The sequence below is a fragment of the Chiloscyllium plagiosum genome, chromosome 15 (assembly GCF_004010195.1).
Source record: "Chiloscyllium plagiosum isolate BGI_BamShark_2017 chromosome 15, ASM401019v2, whole genome shotgun sequence".
Lineage (NCBI taxonomy): Eukaryota > Metazoa > Chordata > Chondrichthyes > Orectolobiformes > Hemiscylliidae > Chiloscyllium > Chiloscyllium plagiosum.
The window spans coordinates 25,653,041-25,667,114 of NC_057724.1; the positions used below are offsets into that span (position 1 = coordinate 25,653,041).

Here is a 14,074-nt window from a genome sequence, read left to right on the forward strand (position 1 = left end):
CCAACCAAGAACCTCAGGAAAACTTGTAAGTACCAAGAGCTTTATCAAATCATTAGCAAATCTAATCCAATGGAACTGTCTCACTGCACTGGAATAATTGTAATTGTCTAGTAGATCATTCTGCAGAGTACCGACTGGTACATTAGAACATACAATCTGCTAGACAATAAAAAATCAAGACTTATCTTTTTTTATTCATTCACAGGATGAGGGGATTGCTGGCTAGATCAGCATTTATTGTCCATCCCTAATTGCCCAGAGGCAACCACATTACTGTGGGTCTGAAGTTACATGAAGACCAGACCAGGTAAGGATAGCAATTTCTTTCCCTAAAGGATATTAGAGAACCAAATGTTTTTTCCGACAATCAACACAAGATTCATTATCATTAGACTTTTACTTCCAGATATTTATTGAATTCAAGTTGCATCATCTGCCATGAAGGGATTCATAACCAGGTCTGTGGAACATTATTAGGGTCTCTGGATTAACAGTCCAGTGACAATACCATTAGGCAATGCCTTCCCTTCTCTGATCTTGGTCATTCTAGGATACAATGAGAATGAAGTAGTTGACCAACCAGAGAAGATCATTTGTAAAAATGCTTGCAACTTGCAATTGGATTACAGGTTACATGAAAGCAGAAACACATGGCAGGAATGTGTTGAGTTGTTGGCTCAGATTTGTAATGGCATTGCCATGGAGAATGTACCAGTTAATATTGATTAACAATTTAAATGTCAGGTTCTTGATTTGAGACAGGTGCAGTGTGTATTTTTTTTCTGTCTACAAAGAGCAGGCCTGTTGTATTAGTGTATATATGTACACTTCCAGTACTTGCACTTGGGTCATATTGTGAGCCTGATCTGAAAAAATATATCAACTTACACTTCCCTGCACTCAACCTCATTTTCTACTAATCCACCCACTCCATCAACTTATGAAACTTCTTTTAAATTTCTGTATTACACAGATGTTCTCTGGCATTCCTGTGTTGCAACTATTACTTGAGTAAAAAGTCACACAATACATGTTATCTTCCAACAGGTTTATTTGGACTATGCCCTGGTTTTGTGCAATTTTTTTAAACTTTGTCCACCCCAGTCCAACACCGGTACCTCCACATCAAATATTACTTGCCATTTGTTACCCCAAGATTGAATGCTGCCTTGGTCTTGCTGCTTGCATGAATGAACTGTTTCAATATCTAAGGGCTTTGGAATGGTACTGACCATCGTCAGCAAACATACTGAGTCGTGATTTTGTGATGAAGGAAAGAATGGTCACTGTCACATATTAGGCACCAACTTTGTGGTGTCAACTTTCCTCAGCTCACCAAATACTTCATCTGACCATCATCCTCTTTAACCCTTTATCTAGCGAGCCACCCGAACATTTCTGCTCTCAGACCAATTCACATACCGATTTAACCATTCAGCAATTTAGTTTAAAACTCAAAGATGCAAATGATATGCATGCTGCTACCAGCTCACTGTTGCTCAATACGTTTCTCATTTTCTATCTGATTGCACCTTTGATATCTTTAGATGACCCCACTTTCAACCATCCACACACTATATGTCCTATTAACTGTTAGAAAAAAAACACAGTAGTCAATGAGAGGCTGGAGTAAATTCACATTACACAAAGGCTGAGTAGTTTTTAAGTCTACATCAGCATTTTGTATCAGAGTTTTGCAGGGAAATCTTTCATAGTAGTCAGCAAGTTGAGAGTAATCCTAGTGGATCTCCTTTTGATCCTTCTATCACAAATAACTAGTCAACATTTCGGCATGTGTGAAAACTGATACATTTCTCTGAAATGCTTGAGCATCCTATAAAGGCATATTGAACTTGTGAGAGGCAGTGCTTTGTGCCGCTTTTCTCAGCAGACTTACCAACTATGGAGAGTGGATGTGTGAGCTCCCTTGATACATCTCCAACCTTGATTAGCAATACACTCCCTTGAACAGCTTATACATACAATTAACCTTTCCTTCCAGGGAATGTGTAGAATTACACTGAATCTGTACTCTCACTCAAAGGATGGGCATAAGTGTGTAGGTCAGGCTTAATACACGGTGTGTTTAATTTCAGCATTTTCCATGTTAGAGTGCAGTGCTTTGGCTGCTGTCATCAACATCAAAATTCAAGGATGCCAGATATCTGAGTCGATCTGCAGTCAAGGAGTTAGCTACTTGTGAGAGATGAGTAGTGCTTGGCCATTACAATTGCTTTCATCTTTGTGATCTGTGAAGAGGCTGCTTATCTTTCACATAGGTGTGTATTTTACAATTATATGTCATCCATGCCAACTATATGCTCCCAGTATGTTTTTATATGGTTTCAATCCTTACCACAATGTGCATTCCACAAGTGGAGAAGTGGGCGCCTTCTCTGTAGTTGGCCCTGATGGTCTGAAAAACATTTGCGCACTCGTGCCTGACCTAGAGGGCCCAGAGGAGCTGCAATTGTCCTGTGCAGATGCAGGCTTATCATTCCTGGTTGAAACCATTGCATACTTTAGCATTACAGACAGGTGGAGGGACCAAGTACCTCTGGACTGGACTGCCACATCTCTGCCACACAGCCAGTATGGCTAGAACAATGGTGTGTGCAGTGGTAGAGAGTGAGTTTTCTGGAGCTGACACTCCATGGTCATCATCAAGTGGAGAAAGGTAGAGCTAACACAGTACTGCTAATCTCTTTGATGCAGTTTACGACAAACTTGCCTGCTGTTCTTGTGCCTGTCTAGATATTTTGACCATAGACCATAGAGTCCCTATAGTATGGAAGCAGACCATTCAGCCCATTACATCCACACCTTTCATCCAAAAAGCATCTGACACAGACCCAGCCCCACTCCTGTAACCCTGCATTTCCACCTAACCTACACATCCCTGGACGCTATGAGCAATTTACCATGGCCAGTCCACCTAATCTGTGCATCTTCGGACTGTGGCAGGAAACTAGAGCATCCAGAAGAAACCCACACAGATAATTGCTCAAGGGTGGAATTGAACCCGGGGCCCTGACTCTGAGAGGCAGCATGATAAACACTGAGCTACCGTGCCACCCCTAGTTTGATGATATTATTAATTATCGAAACCATGAGGCCCTCTCCTGTCTGGGCTGAACCAGTTCCTCTGAGTATCAGTGACCTGGGGCATTACTTTATCAACCAATTATGGAGACATATCAGTAACATTCTCATGAGGTTGTGCTGCCGAGTTTAGCCCTGCGAGCGAACTTACCGAGGTGCAAGTCCCAGAGCTGGTGGATAGTGCAGGTGAAGCGTTGCCAGTAAATTCTCTGAGGGCTCAGGGGCTTTCTTCTCAGGAATAGATCAGGTGCAAAGGGTTTAGATTAGGTTCCCTACAGTGTGGAATTAGGCCCTTTAGCCCAACAAGTCCACATCGATCCTCTGAAGAGTAACCCACCCAGAACCATTCCTCTCAGACTAATGCACCTAACACTATGGGCAATTTAGAATGGCCAATTCACCTGACCTGCACATCTTTGGAGTGTGGGAGGAAATCGGAGTACCTGCAGGAAACCTATGCAGACACGGGGATGATGCGCAAACTCCACACAGTCACCCCAGGCTGGAATCGAACCTTGGACCCTGGTGCTGTGAGGCAGCAGTGCTAACCACTGAGCCACCGTGCCATCTCTGACTCTTCTTAGTTGAGGGCTGTTGGGGGCTGCTAATGTCTGAAAAAGAGAGGAGAGGGAATTATTGGAGAGGTAAAAACGTGGACAGATTACGAATGAGTTAGCCCTGGTATTAATGGGACAGCATTGCAGTACAGTGCAATATTGGATGGATTGGCCATTGAAATCTTCACATCCCCAAGGTGAGCGGTCCTGCTCTTCTCTGGTCAAATCCAATATCTTCTCCTCCAAAGGAACGAGGAACCTAGTGTGGGATTGTGTTCAATTAATGATTGGAATCAGTGAGTAGCCTCTTTATTCAACAACCGCAGCAGCAAAAATTTTACGCAACAATAGAACCTCAAAATACAGTTCTTACAGTAGCCTCATTATACACAGTTCTTAAATATATTAAAACTCCACCACTATGCTGTTACATTGTACATTACACAAAGGTTTGAGGGACCTTTGTTCTGGTGAGACAGCAGATGGGTTAAACATCCGTTAAATGGTAGCTGCTCCTTCTGATGGGATGAAGAGTGTCTGCCAGATCTGCTTCCATAATTAAGAGCTGTTAGTCCTTTTGTCTTTTAAGTTAGTAAATGTTAGTTAAAATACTAGGCCTATATATTCTAAACAAGTTAGAAATTATACCTGTACTTAATAAAAGAATAAAGGGTATTAAACTGATTACTGGGTTGTGAGATTTGTTTACTATTTGCCAATGTGAGTTTCATTCATTCATGCAACATCACATAAGCACTATTTTCGTAGTTAGTTTCTTAAGGGGTGATTGACCCAGTTAAAATATTCTTAAATAATACATACTAATTGGGGAAACTGTTTGGTTTTCTGTAATCTATTAACATCTGATAGACAGTCGGTAAGGGCTAATTAATATTATAATCTTTTGTGGAGATAGGATGATGGGAATGGTATTGTTCTGAATATGTTACACTTACTCAGAGGTAACTAGGCCTAAACATTGCTTGTAGCAAGGGCTGATAAGGATTGAAGGTGCAATAAAGCAGTAATGGGTTGAAAGAGTTGTTTTGATTAGTAATGGGTTGAAAGGGTTGTTTTAATTTTGCCTATATTGTAACAGTAAAATATACTACAGAACCACGGTTTTATGCATGAATAAATGAAACCATGTTATAGTAGGGAGTTAAGAATGAATGAAATGGAAACACGGTGTTCGCTTGTGACTGCATTAGTAAAGGAGTTATGAATGAGTAAATATAAATCACTTGTGAGTGCATTAGTAAAAAGACCTATAGTACAATATCCCACACGAGTATTCACCTTCTATTCCCCCTACCACCCATTCCTGCTGGTCTTGGACCTCTCTGTCTGATTATGGCCCAATGTTTCCTGCAATGAGACAAAAGGAGGGATTGAGTATGGGGGAAGTGAATGGAAGCACTATTCATTCAGGGTGATGCAGGTACAGGAAAGCTACTGAGACATGTTCAGTGAGTGAGTAGGCAGCACAGAAGGCAGGATGTGTTATTAGTTTAGGAGGATGTTGTGGATGCAAACTGTTGAGTACATATGATGCAAGCAATCCTGAGAGTTGTAGTCAATTAACCCGGCTGAGACATGTCTGCAGTGACAGAATTGGTGGCACTATGAGTGTTAAGTAGAAGAGAGAAAACAATGACACTTATCCTTGGAGCACAGAAGATCATTGACCTTTCCCTGCATTTAACCTGGTTAGCACAGGTATAGATCCATTCTCATTGTCCAGGCTGGCCATTTCCAGCGATGTGGTGGTCTCTTTTAACAGTCTGCCTTAAAAAAAGATGGCCCTTTTCTCCACCATAGTATCCACCAGCATAAAATAGGGAACTGACTTGTCTTTCAGCATTATGGCCTCAAAGATAATGGTCAAGCACCACTGTGAGGGACAGTTCTTGGCCTGCAGCTTCTGAAGTGGTGTGCAGCTCAAGATTTAAATATGGCACCAATGGCATGGATATCATAAGGTCCTGACAGTGGGGAGCACTAGCACCTCTTCTGCTGCATGATTCCACAAGACAGACACTGAGGAGATTGATAGTATAATTAATAGGTGAAGAGCAACAGCTCATGTGAGAAAAGGTACTATGAGCCATGGTAGACAGGGCTCCATGAATCTCACTTGACAAACCATTTTCATTAAAAAAGAAAAGGAAAACTCTGCTGTGTGGCTTTAATCACTTTGATAGCTCTATCTGGGAAAAAAAATGACAAACACATAATAATGCATTCAGCAAGTTTGAGCAGAAAATGAACGATTCTCAGCACATAAAGCATGATAGTAATTTAATCAACATTTCAAATAACAGTATTTATTTTCATATGGAGGCTACTGTCTCACTGGCAACCATTGCAACTCCCTGGAATGTGTCCTGCTGCTAACTGGAACTTAATGTTCTGATTTCCCATTGGCTGTCAAACCTAGGACCATCTACAAATGCAATGACTCAGGATCCTTACACAGTTTTGTCAGAGCCATTTGCAAGCTCCCTACAGCTGTCAGACCACAAATGACAAAAACTCCTTTTTCACCAGGAATTGTGATAGTGCCATTCAGCATGAGTGGGTGCTTAGCTCTTGTTGGCTTCCCAAAGTGGAAGGGACAATTGACGGTGAAATATGGCAAACAGAGCACCCAGTACTCACCTCAGTGCACTGCTTCTCAAGCACGAGGGCTGTCACACTATCAATGTGTAGTTGGATTGCAACAATCATGGAGAAGTGATGGCCTACTGGTATTATCATTAGATTATTAATCCAGAGGCCTGGCTAATGTTCTAGGGACATGGCTTTGAATCCTGCCATGGAAAATGGCGGAATTTAAATTGATTAAAAGTTTGGAATTAAGAGTCTCATGATGACCATGAAACCATTGCTGGTTGTCAGGAAGAAGACATCTGGTTCACTAATATGCTTTAGGGAAGGAAGCTGCCATCCTTACCTGGTCTAGCTGATGTGTGTCTCCAGACCCACAGCAACGTAATTGATTCTTAACTGCTCTCTGGGCATTAACTGGTGAACCTGTCAGCAATGCCCACATCCTGTGAATGCATGAAAAAAAATATAAATGTATGCAAGATTTCTAGGGAGCTGCCATGAAGCTTTCATCTTGCAACTGATCTGATCCCTCCACCTCTTGGAGGCAACATTGTTCTCTGTCTGCCAAAGAACAAGAGGTGGCTACATAAAGCATGGTTTATGAAATCCCTCAGAAATCTGAGGAATGAGTTCTTTTAGTGGTCCATTAAAAATCATTATCCCTTCCCCCAGGCTCTGCACTCCATCTCTCTCTCTCTCTCTCTCTCTCTCCAGCCAGCTCTCTAGTGCACTATTCTCTTCACTCCCTCCCATTATCTCTTTACACCCATCATCTTTTGATGCCTCCAATGGGCCTCACTCTACAGAATTTCTCTCCATTCATGAAGTATTCAGCCACGCAATTATGGCAGATAAAATGAGCACCAAACTTAGAAACAGCTTTGGAAGAATGGTTATTTATATCTGATTTGTTTAATTTTCCTGCCCTGCTGTTTTCGATAAATGTGGCAAATGTTTTAGCTCTCAGTATGTTCTCTGTACCGTTTGTACTGTACTGCTCTCACCACCTGCAGCATTCAAGATAATCTCACATCATAGATATATGCTTGCAGGAAGCTTTTATGCCTTTGCACAGCACAATATCCTTTGTTAAGAAAAAAATCATTATATATATATTTCTGCTGGGTGTTTGTGTTGGCCATGACTCTGTTCAAACAACTCCACCTGAGAGAACATTCAGTGACAGATAATTTAGTGTCCAGAATAGAAGCTGCACACTGAGATAAAAGAATCTGGCTTTTAACACCAGAGTGGTAATACATCTGCTGGCACATAGTAGACGTAAATCCAAACTTTTGTTATTTTGTACAGGTCAATTATTCATAGCAATAATAATTCTAACTACAAAGAAAAATGGCCTTGGTGGAATTTTTTGTGCTCATGTAAGTAGCGGCTGTAAGTGGGAAATAGAACATTCTCCTCATGAAGCACATTGTGCTAAAAACCTAATGGTGCTGGCTTTTGAGAATGGAGATTGGTTCATCCATACCCATCAACATTCAGACAGCAAAAAACTTCACACTGCCTGCTCACCAACATGACTGCAATGTACAGCCCAACACTAAAGATACTGGGGAGATGGTGCATAGTGGAATGGCACTAGACAAGTATTCCAGATCTCCAGGATCATGGTTAAGACTAAATTGCATTGAATGGATGGACCCTAGGGAGTAAAGAGGATCAAAGGGACTTACTGTGAATGTCTGTAGATCCTTGAAGGCAGCAGGACAAGTAGATAAGATTGTTAAGATGTGATACTTGTCTTTATTAGCTGAGGTTTTCAATATGAGAGCAAGGAGGCTATGATGGAGCTATATAAAAAGTTGATTGGCTACAGTTGGAGTACTGGTTGTCACATGATAGAAAGGATGCAATTGCATTAGAGAGGGTACAGAAGAGATTAACCAAAATACTACCTGGGCTAGAGTGATTCAGTTATAAAGAGATACTCGGTAAGCAGGACCTTTTTTTCATTTTAGAGCACAGAAAGCTGTGAAGATAGGGTATGGGGGTGTCAGCAATAGACATCTGATTGATGTGTACAGGGTTATGAGGGACATAGATAGAGTAGTTGGAGAAAAACATTTCCCCTAAGTAGAGGAGTCAAGGCCAGGAGGCATAGGTAAAGTGCAGGATGTTTAGAAGGAACTTGGGGAAATATTTTCACCCAAGGGATAATGGGTATCTGGAACTCCCTGTCTAAAGGTTGGTAAAAGTTGGGAACCTGCAAGACTGGGAAGAAGGGTTTGGGTAATAAGGAGAGACTGGATAAGCTGGGACCTTTTTCTGAGGAGTGTAGGAGGTTGAGGGTGATCTTATAGAGGTTTATAAAATCATGAGGGGTATAGATAAGGTGAATGGCAGGTGTCTTTTCCCTAGAGTGGGATTTTTCAAGACAAGCGGGCATATTTTTAAGGTGAGAGATGAAAGATTTGAAAAAGACATGGGACAACTTCTTTACACAGAGAATTGTTTGTCTGTGAAATAACCTTCCAGAGGAAGTGGGAACATTTATAACGTTTAAAAAAGCACTTAGGTAAGTACATGAATAAGAAATGTTTGGAGGGATATAGGCCATGTGCAGACAGGTGGGATTAGTTTAGTTCAGGATTACGATTAGTATGGACAACAATTTGGCACTTCCTATGTCATCAACAATTTTAGGTCTTGAGGCACCTTCTTCCATATCCTTACCCCTACACCCACACACCACTAGGCCTTGTTATCACTTGGTCTGCTATTACACACAGCACACTTTTAGCCCCAAGTAGTCCTAATTAGTATCTATTCATTCTCCTAGGCTGACTGTTATACATTCCTTTCTTTGTCCAACTGTTTTTCTCTCTCGTTGGACTTTACCTCCATCTATCGTTTACTCCTCACCCCCTATCCACCACGCTATCTTCTGCATAAGAAACAACTTTTTCTGAGCAACCATCAGTTCTGAAGAAGGGTAACTGGACCCAAAATTTTAACTCTGATATCTCTCCACTGATGATGCTAAATTTGCAGTGCTTTTCCAGCAATTTCCGTTTCTGTTTCTGATTTGCAGCATCTGCTCTTTTGTTCCACTTTTATAACCTTCTGGATTATTGGAATCCTGCAATTCTGAGTTCCCTTCATTTACATGCTGGATCTCTATGTTCTCCCTAATATAATAATTCATGGCAAACTGAAATGTTAACAACGTCACTGGCTGCAGCCTGGAAGGTTCTTTACATATTGGAATTGAAGACTGACGCGATCTTGACCTTTGAAAAAAAGAAGTTGCACTTTTTTTTTGCAGTTACAATGTTCCTCCACTTTTGGAAGCACAAGCTGCTTTTTAGCAATGTTACCAGACCTCCTTGTGATATATACAGCGATCATATAAAACAGCTGGCAGCACTAATTTAATATGCTGTCCTTAATGTAATGAGATGGCACAGGTTAATCAAGTAAATATTTTAAATCAATTTGTTCAGAAATGTTATGATATATCTCTGTGGCACATGGGATGTGAACCCTGAGGTAGGTACACAACCACTCTACCACAATTGCCCTCAAGGTAATTCAGTACCATTATCTAAATACTTATTTTGGGGTTTATCCAATTTAAATCTCTTAGTGTCTGTAGCAATGTCAAATCTCATGTATACACTTACAATGTGTCTTCTGTAAATATCAATTCAGATCACAATTCTGCCCTTTGAATATGTCTGAACCTCGGATTAAAGGAAATACTCAATGAACGTGTATCCTTTCAAATCAATAAGTAATCTGATCTTAGAGAGATATAGCCAATATGATGTGCATTTTGTTACCTATTAGAAGTGTTCAAGGCTTTTGTTCCATATTCACTGTGTATTGAACATGAACAACATGATAATTGTTGAAAACCTTTTTCTGTTTTAGTGAGACCAGGAGTTTGTGAAATTCTGAGGTTTATTTGATTCAGCTCTGCTAAATTTAACTCCAGTGCTAAAGGTATCTGATGAACGAATGTGATGATGTATTATTACGTTGTTAGCAAATTTTAAAAAGAAAACCTCTGCAAATGAAAGCGAATCCTAAGAAGTAATGCACTTCCAAAGCAGGCCAGTGCTAGGAGTCTGATTGGCTGGTGTTGACAGCACTGCATGTGAAGGTACTTCTCAAATTTGCATCCATAACACAAGGTCAGCTTTCACCCAAAATTGTGCAGTGCACTTGGTGCCTAAGGCTTCAAACTCTGGGAACCACTTTAAGATTAAAGTGATTCAGGTAGCAGCAAAAGGACTGGTCCTGAACAGCGCTTGTAATATTGTCCTACCACAGTTATCGAGACAGCAGCAATGCCTTTCAATGATTAGCCTTTGGAGATGCAGAACGTGTAGCAGAACCCAAATAAGGTCGTACAGGAAGATAATTGCCGGGATGAAACATTACATAAATCTTGGGCAGATAGTCGATGTTCTGTAACATTAGCCATTTGGGCATTGACTGGTGAAAAAGGTTGCCTGGCATTCCAATGCATTATGTAGCTTAGGCCTCATTTGAAATAAACTTAAGATTCTTAATGGTACTTGTACATTTGTGAGTTCAAACTGGCAGTGCTTCAGGGATTTTGTTGGAACCACATCAGCAGATACATTAATTGACTGCCCTTTTCTGTCTTACCTTGTGTTCCAATTAGCTCTTTCAAGATCCTCAAGGTTGCATAAAGTTGATAACTGTTCACTTTAATATGTCTCTGTTACCCTGTGACTGAATTTTCATATTTAGATTCTGACAATTAGAAGCAGCCAACAAATAAATATTTTTATTACTTTCCTTTTGGGATCGATTTCTCCACTTTTCTGCACAGTTGCAATGCAACTTTACGTTAAAAAATAGATAGCAGCAGCTAGCCAAGACTAGTTTCAATCCCTGGCCTTCACTTTACAGCTATATAACTCAAAGTTCCATTAATTTTACCGTCAAAAACAAAACAAAAAAGTGAGCTTCACCGACTAAGTGATTAAAATTCAGGATTTGATGGCTCCGAAAACCCATCTGATATGCAGATAATCTTGAGACAATAACAATAATAGAAATAGTATGGTTGAACCTTTTGAGAAAAGCACCTACTTCAGCAAAAATGCTAATGTTATAATTGATGAAGCAATAACTTTCTAACCATTTCTTCCTTGGTTGGCAGGGTCTGAGGACAAATATCCAACTGTGAATCTGGAAGAAAAGTAACAAATTCAATCACAAACTGGGGAACAATTTGAAGTCCAAGCGAAATTCATTGTCACAAAGAAGATACAAAAGTAAATGAAATTTCTCATCTGAAGAACTTTGTGTCATGTACTTTATTTTTAAGTACAGACAATACGATTTGGAATGTTATATTTTTGTAGCTGCATTGACAAATATGAGCTATCTTTTGGGGTTAGGTATAGGTTGCAGAGCGAGTGGAATCAGATGTGTGGTGGTAAGAACAATGAGAAAAATTAAATAAGAGCAACTAACTATTAACTGTCAGAATTATAAATTGAAAAACTGAATCATTAAAAAATCTGGAGAGTACTAAGTTAAATGAACAAAAATGTAACTCAGTCTGCATTGCAATTAATACAAATGTAAAAGTCTAGGTAACAGCAAACTTGCCAATGGTCTGTTGTGGCTGGGGATGAGAAATATCATGTTTTTCTCTCGTACTCACAATTCTAATTCAGGGAAGAGCCATTTCTGTTTTGTTGAACCAGCCATGTTCCAGCAATGTAACAGAACTCGTACATCACATGTACCTGTGCAAAATCACTGATAAACACAAGGGATAAAGGAAGTCTGCAGCAATTTGTAATTACTTCTCCTGTTACATCAGCAATATTGCTATGGTGATAAGTGGATTATAACTTCAAAGCACTGACTTTTTTTCTCTTTTGCTCTTTCTACATTGAAGACTGTGTCCTTGTGTCACAAGGTGATTAAGGAACAGGCTCAGGCTACACCACAGTTACTGCTCAGCGAACACCTCAATTCCTAAACAAGTGTATTCTTCACATGGTGACAGCAGCAGAGCCAAGTGTGAGATTTGCATCCAGGGCAGAGGTGGTGATGTTCTCAGGGTGCCTGCTGATACCACCTTTCCATTCAGTGAGCTCCAGAAAACTTCACTCCTCTGGGTGAATAATCATTTTCTCAAATCCCTTCTAAATCTTCTGTCTCTTCTCTTGAAACTACAGTCCCTGAATATTGCCTCTTGTACTCAGCAGAAAATAAAAGTGTCTCAGCCTTCTCAGCTCGAAGGAAAACAAACCAAGCTTACCTAGTCTCTCTTCAAAATGGAACCGTTCTAGTCTGGGTGTCATCCGAGAAGATCTCCTTTGCAATCTTGCTAGTGTAACTACATCCTTCTGATAGCGTGACAGCAAGAACTACTATGGACAGTACTCTGTGCACTAATGTTTTACACTGTTCCATCACCACTTCCCTGCTCTTGCATTCAATACCTCAACTAATGAAGTAAAGAACTGCACATGCTTTTTTAATCAGCTTATCTATCTGAATTGCTCCTTTCAAGGAACTGAAAATATGCACACCAAGATTCCCCTGATCATCTTAACTTTTTAGAGTCCACTTAATCATTGTACACTCCCTTGCCTGTTAATCATCCCAAATTGTGTCACCTCACATTTTTCTGGATTAAATTCCATTTGCTATTTATCTACCCACTGACCAGCTCATCTAAATCATCCTGTCGACTGAGGCTTTCCTCCTTGTTATTAACCACACCACAAAGTTTCATGTTGACTGAGTATATCAAACCTGTATATACATGTATGTGGAGAAAGTGAGGTCTGCAGATGCTGGAGATCAGAGCTGAAAATGTGTTGCTGGAAAAGCGCAGCAGGTCAGGCAGCATCCAGGGAACAGGAGAATCGACGTTTCGGGCATAAGCCTGAAGAAGGGCTTATGCCCGAAACGTCGATTCTCCTGTTCCCTATACATGTATGTACAAGGCTGAAGACCACTTCCAGCAAACATGGACAGTTTGGTGCAGTATGGTGGCACAGTGGGTAGCAATGCTGCCTCACAGTGCCAGGAACCTAGCTTTCACATTAAGCAATTATTTGTGTGGAGCTTGCAAATTCTCCCCATGTCTGCGTGAGTTTCCTTCTGGTGCTCTGGTTTCATCCCACAGTTCAAAGATGTGCAGTTGAGATGAATTGGCTATGCTAAATTGCCGTTTTGGGTAGGAGCCCTTCATCCTTTGCAATCTTGCTAGTGTAACTACATCCTTCTGTAATCCCTGATGAAGGGATCTTGCCCAAAACATCGATTTTCCTGCTCCTCGAATGCTGCCTGACCTGCTGTGCTTTTCCAGCACCACTCTAATCTTGACTACGATCTCCAACATCTGCAGTCCTCAGTTTCGCCATGTTAAATTGCCCATAGTGTCCATGAATGTGCAGGCTAGGTGCTTTAGCAGAGTTACAGAGTTAGTGTAGGAGGGGTAGGTTTAGTTACAACGCTCTTTAGAGGGCTGGTGTGGACTCAATAGGTCGAATGGTCTGCTTCTACACTGTAGGGATTCTATGATTGATTCATGGACAAAACTAGCTATCAACACAAACGTGGTCAAAAGTATAAGCAACTTTTGTTGTTTATGCATTTTTACACTTGAAAGCCTTTGGTTGTCAGACTTGAGGATCAGTGGTTAAATCTGAGGCTAAGGATTCATTTCTGCACCAAAATCATGATACAGGGCCTGCTATGAATAGGTACCAGCTCATATTCATGGCCAAGAGAACTAAATTTAGTAATTGTTAACTATCAAATAAATTTACAAAGCA

At 40.5% G+C, this 14,074-nt stretch overlaps 1 long non-coding RNA gene across 1 annotated transcript; it reads left to right on the forward strand.

Moving 5' to 3' along the window:
* Positions 1 to 266: 266 nt before the first annotated feature.
* LOC122557487 lies at positions 267 to 13,002 on the forward strand. The gene is made up of 3 exons (XR_006313851.1): positions 267 to 307; positions 11,431 to 11,545; positions 12,181 to 13,002. It is a non-coding gene; the product is annotated as an uncharacterized LOC122557487 (long non-coding RNA).
* The last annotated feature ends 1,072 nt before the right edge of the window (positions 13,003 to 14,074 follow it).